This window comes from Schistocerca gregaria, chromosome 9, assembly GCF_023897955.1.
Source record: "Schistocerca gregaria isolate iqSchGreg1 chromosome 9, iqSchGreg1.2, whole genome shotgun sequence".
NCBI classification, from domain to species: Eukaryota; Metazoa; Arthropoda; class Insecta; order Orthoptera; family Acrididae; genus Schistocerca; species Schistocerca gregaria.
The window spans coordinates 27,085,855-27,102,819 of NC_064928.1; the positions used below are offsets into that span (position 1 = coordinate 27,085,855).

The 16,965-nt window shown below is 38.1% G+C and overlaps 1 protein-coding gene across 1 annotated transcript in view; it reads left to right on the forward strand.

Annotated features, from left to right (window-relative positions):
• Positions 1-16,965, forward strand: part of LOC126291553 (collagenase-like) — a 163,288-nt gene that overhangs the window by 28,222 nt on the left and 118,101 nt on the right. The window lies entirely within an intron of this gene.

Here is a 16,965-nt window from a genome sequence, read left to right on the forward strand (position 1 = left end):
TCAGGCGCTCCTGTCTGTAATGCAGCGTCAAGGGTAACCACACCCATGGCCTCCGAGCTGATAGTCCATGCTGCTGCAAACGTCGTCGAACTGTTCGTGCAGATGGTTGTTGTCTTGCAAACGTCCCCATCTGTTGACTCAGGGATCGAGACGTGGCTGCACGATCCGTTACAGCCATGCAGATAAAATGGCTTTCATCTCGACTGCTAGCGATACGAGGCCGTTGGTATCCAGCACGGCGTTCCGTATTAACCTCCTGATCCCAGCGATTCCATATTCTGCTAACGGTCATTGGATCTCGACCAGCGCGAGCAGCAATGTCGTGATACGATAAACCGCAATCGCGATAGGCTACATCCCGACCTCGATCCATGTCGGAAACGTGATGGTACGTATTTCTGCTCCTTACACGAGGCATCACAACAACGTTTCACCTGGCAACGCCGGTCAACTTCTGTTTGTGTACGACAAATTGGTTGGAAACTTTCCTCATGTCAGCAAGTTGTAGGTGTCGCCATCGGCGCCAACTTTGTGTGAATGGTCTGAAAAACTAATCATTTGCGTATCACATCATCTTCTTCTTGCTGTCGGTTAAATGTCTCGTCTGTAGCACGTCATCTTCGTTGTGTAGCAATTTTAATGGCCGCTAGTGTATGTACACAGAAATTTAATTAAGTACCAAGCTACATGCAATATATTAATAAGCAAAAGGAAGCATGATGAGAAATTATACGAGATGTGTAAGCTAAGGACAAACGGCAAAATACCGTAAGAAATGTCAAATAATTTTCTTTGCAGAGTAAATCATTAAGGGTAACAGAATAATAGATGTCTATGAATCTAAACAAAGTAGGGAAATATCTGCGGACGGTTGTAATGACCAAATGTATCAGTTGCCACTGAGCTCCATAATGGAATTAGTTTTAAGTTAGTTTTAAGGATTTTTTTTCTTTCAGCGACCAGTGCATCTTCACAGCGCAGAAGAAGAGAGAGTATCAGGTACCAAATGAAGAAACAGGCCGCACCTCGAATAAACAGTTTAGTTATAAGAATATTTATACAAAGGTCATAAGGCAAATGGCAAATGAAATATGCATCCTCGCAGTATATCTCCGTGACAGTTATCAGTACCTATTCGCTGTAGAGTACAAATAAACATGTAAGGATGAGATTTTACAAAAACGAATTAATTTTTATTGTGTCACATGAAAACTTGAATAATGACATTTCCAGGAATTTAACACTTCACTAAACGTGAATTGAAGTAAATAACAGTAGCACATGAAAAAAAAAATGACATAATGTGAATGATTAGTCGGTACACATTATTTCCATGAAACAAAAGTTACTTCGAAACTAATTCATGACTATATGAGTAACATTTCCTCATAAATTCTTGAACCAGTACATGAGTATTTCCTTTCTTTCGTCCCAAACGAAAGAGGTGGCGCCAAGCATAGTTAGGTCAGCAATGCGTAATGTTTTAGTCTTATTTCCAATGCTTTTTCCCTCCTTCATCTAAGGGAGGAGTGAACTCCCATAACTGATAAAAACCTATCAGTAAAATGAAGTATAAATGTATCATATGCTTATATTGTATTAAGATAATGTGTATTTAAATAATTTATATATGTGATGCGAACAAAGAGAAGTTGAAACTAACAAAAAAAAGCTGTACTAACAGAACCCAGTTAATGAAAATCTTATGACGTTTTAAAACTTGAGAAATTTATGTTCATAGCATAAGAAATTGGTGGAGTGTCAGCCATAGATATAAATTATCTTGTTTTGTATATTGTTGTGACTCAATACTGGTATGAATATTCATTGGAAACCAAATTCCATAGGAATAAATGAACTATGAAGATAATAAATTTATACTATGTTTTTGATGGCTACATGTATCTTTGAACAAGTGGATGGTCAGGAGGAGTAACATGAACATCCTTGTGCACCCAAATAATTCCTGAGTGTCGTTGCTCACATTAACAAATGAACTATAGTTGTTCAAACCTATAGTTACCTCATCGACAGATGTTTTGGTCACGGTTCTCTCTGCTGAAAATGCGACTACGACGGGTAACAATGACACCTGGGCCATAAAAATGGAGATCTTCTGCCACAGCGTCGGATTTTGAGCAATAAGCGCACACCCACTGCACCCAGAATGAAGACAAACGTCACAGCAATTCTCTAATATGTGATACTCTGATGAAAGTGTGACACTGAATTTGAAATGAACATTAAGAAAATGAGTGCACACACGTGTGACGGTAGCAGCTGACATTTTGACCGTTAGTGATTAGTTCTTAGGCACCAAATCTGCCAGTGAGCAAGCGCGAAACCCGGCAGAAAAACCGAAGCAAACTGAACATTATTGTCAGTGCGCTATATTGAAATATATAATCGACTATCATATTATGTATATAGTCTTTCAATTTATTGTAGAACTGTAACATACATAGGATAAGCTGCCATATCCATTCCATTAAATAAAAGAGAAGCTGGCAAACAAAGGGCATCAACTCCTATCAGCAAATATAAATATGTACAACCAGGAAACATTATACGTCTCCATGCCATGTCAACGTACAGTGTGGGGGCAATTGTGTAGGCGCATGATGGAAGACCCCCAGGATATCGTAGAGCTATGTTTTCTTAAAAACGAGAAATGAAGCACCGATCGACCATAAGTGTTGGCAAAGACGTTAGTTATGAATTCGTGTTAAGGTGCGGACAAATGAAAAAATAATCATTAATTTTTTGTACATGATTTTGTTTCTCACTCTCCTGTATGTAGAAGTTCTGCTAAGAAGTGCTGTTTGGAAATATGACAGGCTACAAATGTGGTGTATCGTACATGTTTCGAAATAAGAAGATTGATACCAGTATTAGGTACGTTTTGCTCAAGTGAAACGAAACCAAGTAAGGAGAATTTTCTTAATTACGACATGTGTTGGTGTACTTGGAGTCCGCTGCCTGTATCTACAATTGAAATGTAACAGAAGAAGCTCGATAACCTAAAAATTCGTACAAGCACAGAACATTTCTAATAACACAATTGTATTATACCTTAAAAATGTTTTTCGTATATATATAACAACACGTTTTGAAACTATCCAACTATATAGCCAACATGTATAATAGGGAAATACATTTCCCAAAATGATCAGCACTTAACATGAAATTGTGTCAGATATTAAGGTAGATGTGGACACTCGAACTAACTAGTAGTGAGCTTCGTAGAGTCAGTCAGGGATCAAGATGAATACAGGATACTCTGGATCAGACATTTAAACTCTATAGTAAATGGAAGTGCAACCTGTAAAAAAATAAATGAAAAAGTAAATAAGTAAATTTAGGGAAGTAATAGTAAATAAAACAAACATAAACCATTATCGACCATTACCAGCCACAAATAATGTTAATCAAAATACCTGTTCGACTAGTAACATGTAATAACAATGTGAAACTCAACAGAGCATAAATGTAAATCTACACAACTCTCACAACTCATAAAAAATGTCACAAGGTGTTATCGTACTAAATATTATGGTGCTAAACCACATATTTCTCAGAATGGACCATATGGTGTAATGTGACTTACTAATAAAAAACTCTGTATAATACTACAAATTTAATACATAGCAACAAAATAACCGGAAGGTACATAGAGGGAAGTATTCATGTTTAATAGAATGAAATTTTCATTCTACAGCAGACTGTGTGCTGATATGAAACTTTCTGGCACATTAAAACTATGTGGCAGACCAAGACTTTAACTCGGGACCTCTGCATTTGCCAAGCAAGTGCTCTGCCAACTAAGCTACCCAATCACCAGTTACAATCGGTCCTCACAGTTCTAATTTCACCAGTACCTTATCTCCTACCTTCCAGACTTCACAGAGCGCTCCTGAGAAATTTGCAAGACTAGCACTTTACAAGAAATACCACTGCAGAAATATGGCTTAGCCACTGCCTGGGGGATGTTTCCAGAATAAAATTTTCACTCTGCTGCTGGGTGTGCAGTGGCATGAAGTTTAATTCATCATTTAGGGGGGCATTATCAATTACTATAAAAATAGGTAATTTAATATGTTAACATTATAGGTTTCTTAATCTGAAGACGTAACCGATAATAACCAGTTTAGATAAGAACATACAAGAATGCAGAGTAGTGTTCTGTCATAATAATATGAAATCTAAATATCTTAACAGAAAGACCAAAAGAGTGAATCACATAAGGACAAAACTTAACATGGAAAGTTTAAAATTGGCTTAAAATGTAATATCCAACTTTATAAGTACATCAAAATTTGAAGGTTGAGACATAACCAAACTTATTATAGGCGGTGTGGGCAATGGTTCCCAATACGGAATAGGGGTGGAAGCCTTGGAAATGGGCCAGAAAGCGGAGTGGAAAGTGGGAGGTAATTAATGGGTAACAGACTGCTACGTAACTGATATCCTGAATATGAAGAAAAATCAAACTTGCTAACATCAAAATTTAAAACACTGTCTTAAGAAAAGACATATCAATGCATCGTAGTACCAGTATGAGGTGAAAATATTTTATAACTTTTAAAGTCTTTTGAAACTAGTGTAATGCCAAATTACTACCTATCAAGGCCTGATCATCCATAAAATACAGAAAATTGTGCACCAGAAACCACCACAAGAATCATAATTGTCACTACATATCTAAAACTCTTATACAATTATTTAAATACTTCTTATTTATCAAATCAGCCTGTTCATTTTAGATCCCATCAGAATGTCTCATTATGTAAAACATATTTCAGTCTCTTGTAATAAATTCGTTCCTAGTTTTCTCTAGATTTGTGTAGCAATTCCATCTGATCATTTATATTACCGAGACAGTATTTGTGAGTCTTTAGAAGTGCTGCTAGATCACATGTATTGCTAGGTGAATAATGCTCTTCAGAACTTGTTCTTAGTTTTTTTACAGTCTGACCTGTGAAAAATTTGGCATGCTGAATACCTTCAGTCTTACTTACCCCAGATTAGTCCAATCTCTATATTGTGCTATACTTTCATGCCAATGTGACTGAAAAGAGATCATAGCATTACCTTGTTCTGAACAGTTGTTTAATTTTCTCTTAAATATTATCATAGTAAGGAAGAACCACATAACTAGCCTTCTCATAGCCAAGTGACAACTAGTCTGCCTTTTTGCCTGTACTCTAGTTTTCTTGTTTGGCAACCTGACTGGAATCAAAGTTCCGACATCTGAATGAGTATAAAAAAAACCACTAGTAGGTAGTCAGACATGTCCAAATTTACCTTCAAGTATGGCACATTTTGATACTGCTTACTGATTTTTTGGAAAATATATTTCCCTATTATTGCTGTTGGCTGTAACTCTTGATATTGTATGCTAGATTATTTTAATTTTCCCAATAAATGCGAAATACTTGTGCTTACTGCGTTCTTCAGTAGGTCATTGAGTTTTCTCCTCTGTGTAACGTTTATTTTTAATTCTATTTAGTTTTTTGTGTATCTGTGATCATGAAGTTTATTAGTAAAATTTCTGGTCCTCAGTTTTGCCCTTTTATCCAGATAGGTATTCCTTGCTTGAGGGACATTGTGCATTGAGTCATGTGACACACTGTTTTGTATGATATATGGTACTCAAAAATAGTGTATAATAATACCCTTGACACATTGGCTTGAATTATGTTTCAGTGTCATTTGTGGTAGTTTGCCTTATTTTCATTTAGTTTTTTACTAGTCAGATAATACATTGCAATGTGTATGTAACATGGCACACACACACACACAAATATATATATATATATATATATATATATATATATATATATATATATATATATTTGTGTGCAGCAAAAAAGCAAAGCACAACACAAATTATGTGGAAGAAGTTGGGGAGCTACGGCAGCACTTCTGAAGACAGCCGCCCTCTCACTTGTTTATTCTGTTGGTGACTATGGATGCCCAGTACGGCTAAATAGTGCTCATACAGACGTGATTGGTATGTGGTATGTGGCCATAAGAAGAATATGTGGCACAATAAAATACACACCTCCACAATGGCTATCTGGTCCAACCATGGAAGACACAAAGTCAAGATCCATTGGAAAAGGAATGGGAGAAATGTTGCAGAAATCCCGAGCTGCCACTACACCAAGACCATGATGTCACTCAAAGGCAACAACTTAGATCTAGGAAAGCCCCCTGTAGACTCAGAAAGAGGTTCACTTCTGAAGGATTCCATCTACAAACATCATCGTGGAAGTAGTTTTTTGCAGCCAATCATAACTTGAAATGGCTTAGTGTGGAACATACATGAGCTCCTTCAGGGTCCCAACAGACCAAGTGCAGAAGATGGCAGGACTTGAAGTACAAGTAAGGAACAGCTGAAAGTACTGAGTGTGCCTGAGGATAGCAGTGACAAACGATACACTTCATAGTCATGCAATGTACCCTATGGAAATATGCTGAAACTCTGTTCAGCATACATTAGGTACCTGAGGACGCAGCCTCGTTGATGGAAACTTTAGATAGCCACCTACAACATGTTGATAGCAAATATTTAAAAAAACTGTCCTGTCTTTCCTTATCTTAAACTTTATGAATTCTTTGCATTAAAATTAGCTTATGAGATTTTTCTTTAATACATAATTCACACAAGTGATTTTTTATTTTTTTCTAATCTCGTGGATAATATTGTCTTTTCGACTTAGTATAAGGCTTTCCTAATCACGAACAAATGTAGTTTGTTTTATATCTACGTTAAGTGGATGTTATACCCATTAACACCATGTTCTTCAGACTCAGTAATGTATTCTTGATGCGATACAAAGTAAAATAATTTTTTTTAAAAATTACCCATGTGTAATACTGCTCATGTCGATCTTTGTGGTATTATCTTTGTGATTACAATACTTTGATTACTCAAGTTATGCCCTAATAAAATTGTCAGTTAGTTGTTGTTGAACATGACAATAACTACAATCCTTACATGCTTTGCTATTGTTGAAGAGCTTCGTAATTAATGTGATTTTACGTTTCTGCGTGAGTGGTATATAATTTGTAAATTTCTATAGATAACGATTTTATATTGTCACTGTCCATATGATGCTTTGTATTTCAAGCTTCTTTAGCCACTTTTGTTTTCTTAGCATTGATATGAGAACTGGATGATGGTCTTAGACTAAAACTGTTATTCTATTAATTGTTCTAGTGCTGATTTGTGTCTTGAGTTGCCTGTTCCCTAATCTGGACGTTATGTTTACATAAGTTAGAGTAAGTTCCCTAATCTGGATGCTCTGTTATATAAGTCAGACTAATTAATTGTCTTTTTCAAAAAAATTTTTTGGGGGTGACTCAATATTAGTTCTTTATTGGTCAGTCAAATTTTACTCCAGTTCTTACAATTTTCTCTATATGTAATATGGTTGTTTAACTGAAATCCGCTATAACTAGACATTCTTGCAAAAATTTTATGTTTGGAACACCAGTCGATAATCTTTCACTACTTTACCATATCTCCTGCACTGCATTTATTTTAACCGCCATTACAGTTATAGTTATGTTTCATGTTTCATGAACTTCTAGAGACTCATCAGCCAGGATGTTTCAAACTATTAGTCTCCCAGTTTTCTGCCTGAATGTAAATATAAGGAGTTCCGCTTGGGTCACAGTGATTTTTATCATTTCCATTATGAAACAGATTATCTTGAGTTTCACTGAAATCCATTTTGTGACCTACCTTTTTCATGTTGCCTTCTTTTCTGCTTGTAATGTGCTAATAGTCATATAATTTTCCCCCCTCTTTCCACAGTTTTTATTGGAAGAATATTTACCAGGTACAGGTCCCCTTTATTATCCAATCTATTATTTTCTTCTCATCCATTTGGATACATCAGTTCACATACTCGTTTTTTTATTAGACTTGATTTTTTTGGTTTCTGTTATTGTCACTACAAACTTTTCTGAACAAAAACCCCAAATTCCGTTATGTAATTTTTCCACGCACTTTATTATTTCTGTTACTGATAAAGACCTATTGAGTGCCAAAAATTTGATTCAAATCGAGCTCTGTATCAGCAACCTGACTGCTCCAGCTATTTACATTTCGACTGTTTATATCATCAACTGACACTGCTTCATCTGTAATTTCGATATTAAACATTCTACCAGTTTCTTCATCACAATTAGCATTGTATGTATCTTAATTATCAATTTCATCATCAGTCTTATTACAATTGAATGGTTAAATGTCTTTACCCCCTGTACATGATCATCAAACCCATCAGTTACAACATCAGAAATAGCAACGTTTCACTTGTGCTTTCTCAATAATAACTAAGTTATGTATATCTCATTTATCATAACTATTATTATTTGTCATTTCCTCTTTGTTTGAAATTTCATTTACTTACAGGCTATGGGCATTTGAGAGCATCTCTGCAGCCCACTCTTATGTGAAATTTCTTGAACATTTAGGATTTCTGTTGTTTGTTGGATTGAAATGCATTGCTTTCCTGAAGCCCCTATCAGAGTATAATATGTTCCGTTTGTAGGCTCCCATTTGGTTCTGGATATACGAGTCTGATTTTCTTTCCTCTATACTTGGATTACATAATTACTGCCCATATCTTGCCATATATTTCTTCCTCCAAACTAACAAGCTCACAATGGAACTACCATAAGTTTCACTGAACAGTTCCCTCCTTATCTGATCGCCATTATCTTATGATCCATTATTTCCCTCCAATGGCCTACCTTTATCTTAAAAATTCTCTCTTCCTGTTCCTATTTCTCTCATTTAGATAAATATCATTTATGATTTCAAAATCCCTGACAATCAATCTTGTGGTATCCTACTTCTTTCTTTCCCTGATTTTCCATTATAATTACTATCCCATATCGATCTTCATAATTGCCAACTGCACCATGATTAAATTTCTGATTCTCATTTGTCTGTAAGATTGTCCAGCTTGTCAACATAGCTTAGAAAATATTCATTTGAGACTTCTGGCTCATGAAGTATCCCTCAAGACCCTTTTCCTGGAAGTCTTGTTTTTAGGACATTTGTTTGAGTCAACTCACCAAAGATCACACCAAATGTTTTGTTCTTTTATGCCATTTCTCAAAAAGTTCTGTTGTACTCTCATTTCTCTCTATATAGTCAGACCCACTCAAAAACTCGCTTCTGATTCCGAGAAAAATTTGTTTGGAACACATTTTTGAAATACATAACAATATAGAACATAAGAGAACAGACATTCTGACTCAATTATGTAAGTACATGCTTGTCAAAAGCATTTTGCAAATTTAATTTTAACCATATCAGTCACTAAAGAAACAGTTTTGTCACAAGAGTTTTATACAATGTCGATAGGATGTAATTTACAATCCCTTGGAAACTTTTTTAGATGTGTGTTATGCCAAATACCACCACAGTTATTAACAAAATGCTTTGTAGAGAGATTTTCTTGTAATTCAACAAGCTTCCAAGTAATGTGTCACACACTGGTTTTGTATGCATCTACCTCATTAGCAACTATTCATTCATCATCCACCATTTCACTATTAATAACAGAAATCGAAAAGTTTCAACCTCTCTTCGAGATTCGGTTTAGTCCTAGTTATTTCTGGTTTCAAAAGTTCATTATCTTGCATTATGACAGTTTTAAGTATTTCAAAATTTGCATCTAAAAGTAAGATTTGATTCTACATTTACAATTTTAGATTCAACTACATCAACTAGGGCAGTGGGCTGCTTCTGCAGTGTATTTCGATCTATTAATTTTTTCGTAGACTCCAACCACCTGGATATTCTGATTTAGCAGCTTACTTGTGAAAGTGTGCTGTCATGTTCACACTTTAATAGACATTTTGAATCTTCAGTACTGTTATTTAACCATCTGGTTTATTGTTTGTTACCACTAATTGATGGTCCAGTTAACATATACTACTTTTTATATGGAATATAAGACTGGCAAGCTACCTCTTCATAATCTGCATCTCCCTCAGCAAGTGTTCAATCCAAGAATTATTCTGTAAAAGTAAACTTCTGAGATTTTGTTAATAACTTTAACTGTTCCTCCAAGGGTGTTCGAATTTGGCTCTTCTTTAATCGTATTGCTACATTTTTTCAGATCACAAAAATACCATGTTCAAAGACTTACACTTAATGGTCAAATCTCAATAAAATAACAAAAACACTACTTATCTATTGTCTCAGTTGTTGTTGCAGTCCTATTTTATATCAGTAATTACATTTTAAAATTATTCCCACAGCAGTATAAAGCCCCTTATAAGTGTACGCTGCTTCCACTTCAATTACAGACTAGTTTCAAATAATTTTTGTTTTAAACTGTAACATTATTCTTTAAAATGTCAGTTTATTATTACAGGTATCCCATGACTAACAGCATCTGCAGTGCTTTAGTTGCTACTAGTTCATTTATAAAATTAAATATTACAGCTGCATGTTATGACCCTTTTGGATAATTAATTCAAAGCTGATAAAACACATTTTGAGTTGGGTAGCATCAAGGTAAAAGTTATAACAATTATTTTTAGTTTATGTTCAGGCATCAATAAAGCAAAGGTGTAAGACTTCGCTATTTTCCACCCTTGTTGTTGTGTTAAACATTTGTAGGGCTTTCCAATGAAAGATGAACACACCATTTCAAATGTTTACTTTAGTGTATTAAATTCATAGTAATTTTTCCAAATATAAAACCTACAGCAGATAACATAGAAATGGTCTCATATGTTTGTGTACAGACTTTGTGGGCTGAGATGGATGACTATCTAAATGGTGTTCACAATAAAAATCAATTCATTAATTTTCAGAATTACAGTGTTAACAAGATACAATGACTGAAATAATTTTTAGTTCAATTATATCACACTGTGGCAAATGTGACAAAATGTAAACACTGACTGATCAGTCAGAACAATAAAGTGTTTGACAGTTACATGTAAAATTTGTAAAACTTTAAGTTGTAACAAAATGTTAACATTAAGTTCTACTTAATCAAATAATTAACTTTTTCCAGTTTTACTAACATTTACAGTGTATTACATCGACGTATATATTCGAGTAGTGTGCTTGTTCTTTTCAGAAAAATGTTTAAACAGTATGTACTATAGTATTTACATTTGTGAATGCTTGAATATTTACATATAATTTACTTGGAGTGCTTAACATAATTGAATAGACTAAATTTGAGTTTTATAGAGGAAACAGAATGTCGATATGATGATTTACTGAAAATATTGCATAAACTAATTTTTAGCACTTGTTATCAGGGATATAAAAAGACGAGTGCAAATATTAGATCGAATCCTCACAAATGCAGTGAATATTGAGGAATTGAAGTAAGTCGAGTAAAACTATCTGCTCCATTCACGACCATCACCTACCGCAATGGTATGAGGGCTGCAGATGGTCAAAAACCGACCAAAACCGGTAACCACAAAAATAAAGGTTTCTTCTTGTCGACACTGTTTACCTTCATTTTAAAGTACTAAAAATATAGAAAGAAAAATACTGCTGTTGTCCACGAGAAATGTTCTGAAAACGTAGTGAAGATTGTGTTACAGTATGCTCTTACAACCTGCATTGGAAGTCGGGCAGTGCCTACACTATTGTGTTTATGCATTATTTCTGGTGCATTCCAATGGCGTCATGATTCATGAAACTCATTGTTCATCGAATAGTAGAGTTAAAAACCTGCAACTATCATTATATTGTATAGCATTTGGTCTGACTTTCAGTATAGTGTTTCACTGAAAGACAATTTCCTCTTCCACAAGGCGTATACAATCTTATAAATCACAATTTCTAATTTATTGCCTTTATACGATACCATACGGTTTCCATCACCATTCCAGTTTATTCTCTGAAGTCTTCACTATCCTAAAACAGAAATACCACTGGCATTAACAACAATGTGGTCAGTTAATCCTGCTACACTCATCAGCTGTAACAAGGGTCCCATGATCAAGTTCCCATACAGAAAGCTGAAGGCTAGCCTACGAATTTTTTTCATTTTTGAGGCACATGAACTACAACATTAATGGCGTTAACTTGCTTGCACACTTCCATATGTATAGCGACCAGCAGTGGAGAAACGAACACATAGTTCACCAGAATAACTGCATCGGAGTCGACTTCTGCATGCAGCAGTCAGCTATGGCCGCTGAGATCGCTGTGTGCTGAACCAACATAGTGAGTGTGAGGTTTACTATTTAGGGATGAAACTTGTCAGTGCCATGGCACTGCACTGAAAATCTATTAAACCGCTCGTTTCGCTGTGTTTATTCTGTGGTTGATCGATGTTGATACTGAATTTCTATTTCTCTCTTAGTCGTTTCTTTTGAATGTGTGCTCCCTGCCGCCATTGGATAAGCAGCCGCTGCAGCAAGTCGTATAACCCTAGCTTACTTATTTGTTAGATAGTTTAATTAATTTCTTTGCGTGTTTTTGGGTACTTGCATTGTTTAATTCATATATTTCGGGCGTATTATAGTATTTGAGGGTTGTAGCATCGCGCCTTAGTACCTGAATAGTGCTAATTCGCGTAGTCGTCTGTCTTCTGTTTTTGTTGTGAACGGCCAGTGTCGGTTGGCCAGTCAGTGTGCTCCCTGCCGCCGTTGGATAAGCAGCCGCTGCAGCAAGTCGTATAACCCTAGCTTACTTATTTGTTAGATAGTTTAATTAATTTCTTTGCGTGTTTTTGGGTACTTGCATTGTTTAATTCATATATTTCGGGCGTATTATAGTATTTGAGGGTTGTAGCATCCCGCCTTAGTACCTGAATAGTGCAAATTCGCGTAGTCGTCTGTCTTCTGTTTTTGTTGTGAACGGCCAGTGTCGGTTGGCCAGTCAGTGTGCTCCCTGCCGCCGTTGGATAAGCAGCCGCTGCAGCAAGTCGTATAATCCTAGCTTACTTATTTGTTAGATAGTTTAATTAATTTCTTTGCGGGTTTTTGGGTACTTGCATTGTTTAATTCATATATTTCGGGCGTATTATAGTATTTGACAGTTGTAGCATCGCGCTTTAGTGTTTACTTCGTAGATTCTTATTTAAATTGCGTGTGAGTTTCGTATAGGAGGTGCAATTTCGAGTTTTAGTTACTGTAATCGTAAATTCAGCAGATTGTAGCGCAGTCGTTAGGCATTTGTACAGGTTAGTTGATACATTCTTTGTGTGTTCCGCTTGCGTTATCTAGGCACGGACTCGTGTTTCAGTAACTGTTGTTAAACATCAATTAGAATGGACAGGGACTGCGATTGCTGTGTTCGGATGAGGGCTGACTTGGCATCCCTTCGCTCACAGCTGCAATCGGCGCTGGCTTCGGTCGCGCAGCTTGAGGCTGTTGCCAATGGGCACCACTTTGGGGAGCCGGACTCGGGTATCACGGGGATGTCAACCTCATCCCGTCTGTCCCCAGATCGGTCTGCCGCTGTGGTTGCCCCGGTTGCTGCCCGCAGTGGGGCTGAGCCCTCGCCTGTGGTTGATTGGGAGATCGTTCCAAGGTGTGGCAGGCAGCGAAAGGCGTCCCCGGAGGCTGATCAGAAAGCCTCCCCGGTGCGTCTGACAAACCGGTTTCAGGCACTGTCTCTGGCTGAGCCAGATGCAGCCGCCTGCCCTGTTTCAGAGGATCATTCTCAGCCTTCAAGGTCCGGGCAATCGCAGAGGGTGGGCTTACTGGTAGTTGGGAGCTCCAATGTTAGGCGCGTAATGGGGCCCCTTAGGGATACGGCGGCTAAGGAGGGGAAGAAATCCAGTGTGCACTCCGTGTGCATTCCGGGAGGAGTCATTCCTGATGTGGAAAGGGTCCTTCCGGATGCCATGAAGAGCACAGGGTGCAGCCAGCTGCAGGTGGTGGCACATGTCGGCACTAATGACGTGTGTCGCTTTGGATCTGAGGAAATTCTCTCTGGATTCCAGCGGCTATCCTATTTGGTGAAGGCTGCCGGTCTTGCTTACGAGATGAAGGCAGAGCTCACCATCTGCAGCATCGTTGACAGAACCGACTGCGGACCTTTGGTGCAGAGCCGGGTGGAGGGTCTGAATCAGAGGCTCAGACGGTTTTGCGACCGTATTGGCTGCAGATTCCTTGGCTTGCGCCATAGGGTGGTGGGCTTTCGGGTTCCGCTGAATAGGTCAGGAGTTCACTACACTCAGCTGGCGGCTACACGGGTAGCGGAGGCTGTGTGGCATGGACTGGGCGGTTTTTTAGGTTAGAAGGCCTCGGGAAAGTGCGGGATGGGCTGCAATGTCAAAGGGTGCTTGGCAATTACAGGACGTGCTTGGATCAAGGAACAGTCGGAATTATAGTTGTAAACTGTTGTAGTTGCGCTGGAAAAGTCCCTGAGCTTCAAGCGCTAATAGAAAGCACTGAAGCTGATATCGTTATAGGTACAGAAAGCTGGCTAAAGCCTGAAATAAGTTCTGCAGAAATTTTTACGAAGTCTCAGACGGTGTTCAGGAAAGATAGATTAGGCAGAATTGGTGGTGGAGTGTTGGTGTCTGTCAGTAGTGGTTTATCTTGTAGTGAAGTAGAAGTAGATACTCCGTGCGAATTGGTGTGGGTGGAGGTTATACTTAACAGCCGAATTAAGTTAATAATTGGCTCCTTCTACCGACCCCCAGACTCCGATGATACAGTTGCGGAACAGTTCAGAGAAAGTTTGAGTCTCGTAACAAATAAATACCCCACTCATACGGTTATAGTTGGTGGGGACTTCAACCTACCCTCGGTATGTTGGCAAAAATACTTATTCAAAACCGGTGGTAGGCAGAAAACGTCTTCCGAGATTGTCCTAAATGCATTCTCCGAAAATTATTTAGAGCAGTTAGTCCACGAACCCACGCGAATTGTAAATGGTTGCGAAAACACACTTGACCTCTTGGCCACAAACAATCCAGAGCTGATAGAGAGCATCATGACTGATACAGGGATTAGTGATCACAAGGTCATTGTAGCTAGGCTCAATACCATTTCTTCCAAATCCATCAGAAACAAACGCAAAATAATTTTATTTAAAAAAGCGGATAAAGTGCCACTAGAAGCCTTCCTAAAAGACAATTTCCATTCCTTCCGAACTGACTATGCGAATGTAGACGAGATGTGGCTCAAATTCAAAGATATAGTAGCAACAGCAATTGAGATATTCATACCTCATAAATTGGTAAGAGATGGAACGGATCCCCCGTGGTACACAAAAAAGGTCCGAACGCTGTTGCAGAGGCAACGGAAAAAGCATGCGAAGTTCAGAAGAACGCGAAATCCTGAAGATGGGCTAAAATTTACAGACGCGCGAAATTTGGCACCTACTTCGATGCGAGATGCCTTTAATAGGTTCCACAACGAAACATTGTCTCGAAATTTGGTAGAAAATCCGAAGAAATTCTGGTCGTATGTAAAGTACACAAGCGGCAAGACGCAGTCAATACCTTCGCTGCGCAGTGCCGATAGTACTGTTATCGACGACTGTGCCGCTAAAGCGGAGTTATTGAACGCAGTTTTCCGAAATTCCTTCACCAGGGAAGACGAATGGAATATTCCAGAATTTGAAACACGAACATCTGCTAGCATGAGTTTCTTAGAAGTAGATACCTTAGGGGTTGTGAAGCAACTCAAATCGCTTGATACGGGCAAGTCTTCAGGTCCAGATTGTATACCGATTAGGTTCCTTTCAGATTACGCTGATACTATAGCTCCCTACTTAGCACTCATATACAACCGCTCGCTCACCGATAGATCTGTACCTACAGATTGGAAAATTGCGCAGGTCGCACCAGTGTTCAAGAAGGGTAGTAGGAGTAATCCATTTAACTACAGACCTATATCATTGACGTCGGTTTGCAGTAGGGTTTTGGAGCATATACTGTATTCAAACATTATGAATCACCTCGAAGAGAACGATCTATTGACACGTAATCAGCATGGCTTCAGAAAATATCGCTCTTGTGCAACGCAGCTAGCTCTTTATTCGCACGAAGTAATGGCCGCTATCGACAGGGGATCTCAAGTTGATTCCGTATTTCTAGATTTCCGGAAAGCTTTTGACACCGTTCCTCACAAGCGACTTCTAATCAAGCTGCGGAGCTATGGGGTATCGTCTCAGTTGTGCGACTGGATTCGTGATTTCCTGTCAGGAAGGTCGCAGTTCGTAGTAATAGACGGCAAATCATCGAGTAAAACTGAAGTGATATCAGGTGTTCCCCAGGGAAGCGTCCTGGGACCTTTACTGTTCCTGATCTATATAAATGACCTGGGTGACAATCTGAGCAGTTCTCTTAGACTGTTCGCAGATGATGCTGTAATTTACCGTCTAGTAAGGTCATCCGAAGACCAGTATCAGCTGCAAAGCGATTTAGAAATGATTACTGTATGGTGTGTCAGGTGGCAGTTGACACTAAATAACGAAAAGTGTGAGATGATCCACATGAGTTCCAAAAGAAATCCGTTGGAATTCGATTACTCGATAAATAGTACAATTCTCAAGGCTGTCAATTCAACTAAGTACCTGGGTGTTAAAATTACGAACAACTTCAGTTGGAAGGACCACATAGATAATATTGTCGGGAAGGCGAGCCAAAGGTTGCGTTTCATTGGCAGGACACTTAGAAGATGCAACAAGTCCACTAAAGAGACAGCTTACACTACACTCGTTCGTCCTCTGTTAGAATATTGCTGCGCGGTGTGGGATCCTTACCAGGTGGGATTGACGGAGGACATCGAGAGGGTGCAAAGAAGGGCAGCTCGTTTTGTATTATCGCGTTATAGAGGAGAGAGTGTGGCAGATATGATACACGAGTTGGGATGGAAGTCATTACAGCATAGACGTTTTTCGTCGCGGCGAAAGCTTTTTACGAAATTTCAGTCACCAACTTTCTCTTCCGAATGCGAAAATATTTTGTTGAGCCCAACCTACATAGGTAGGAATGA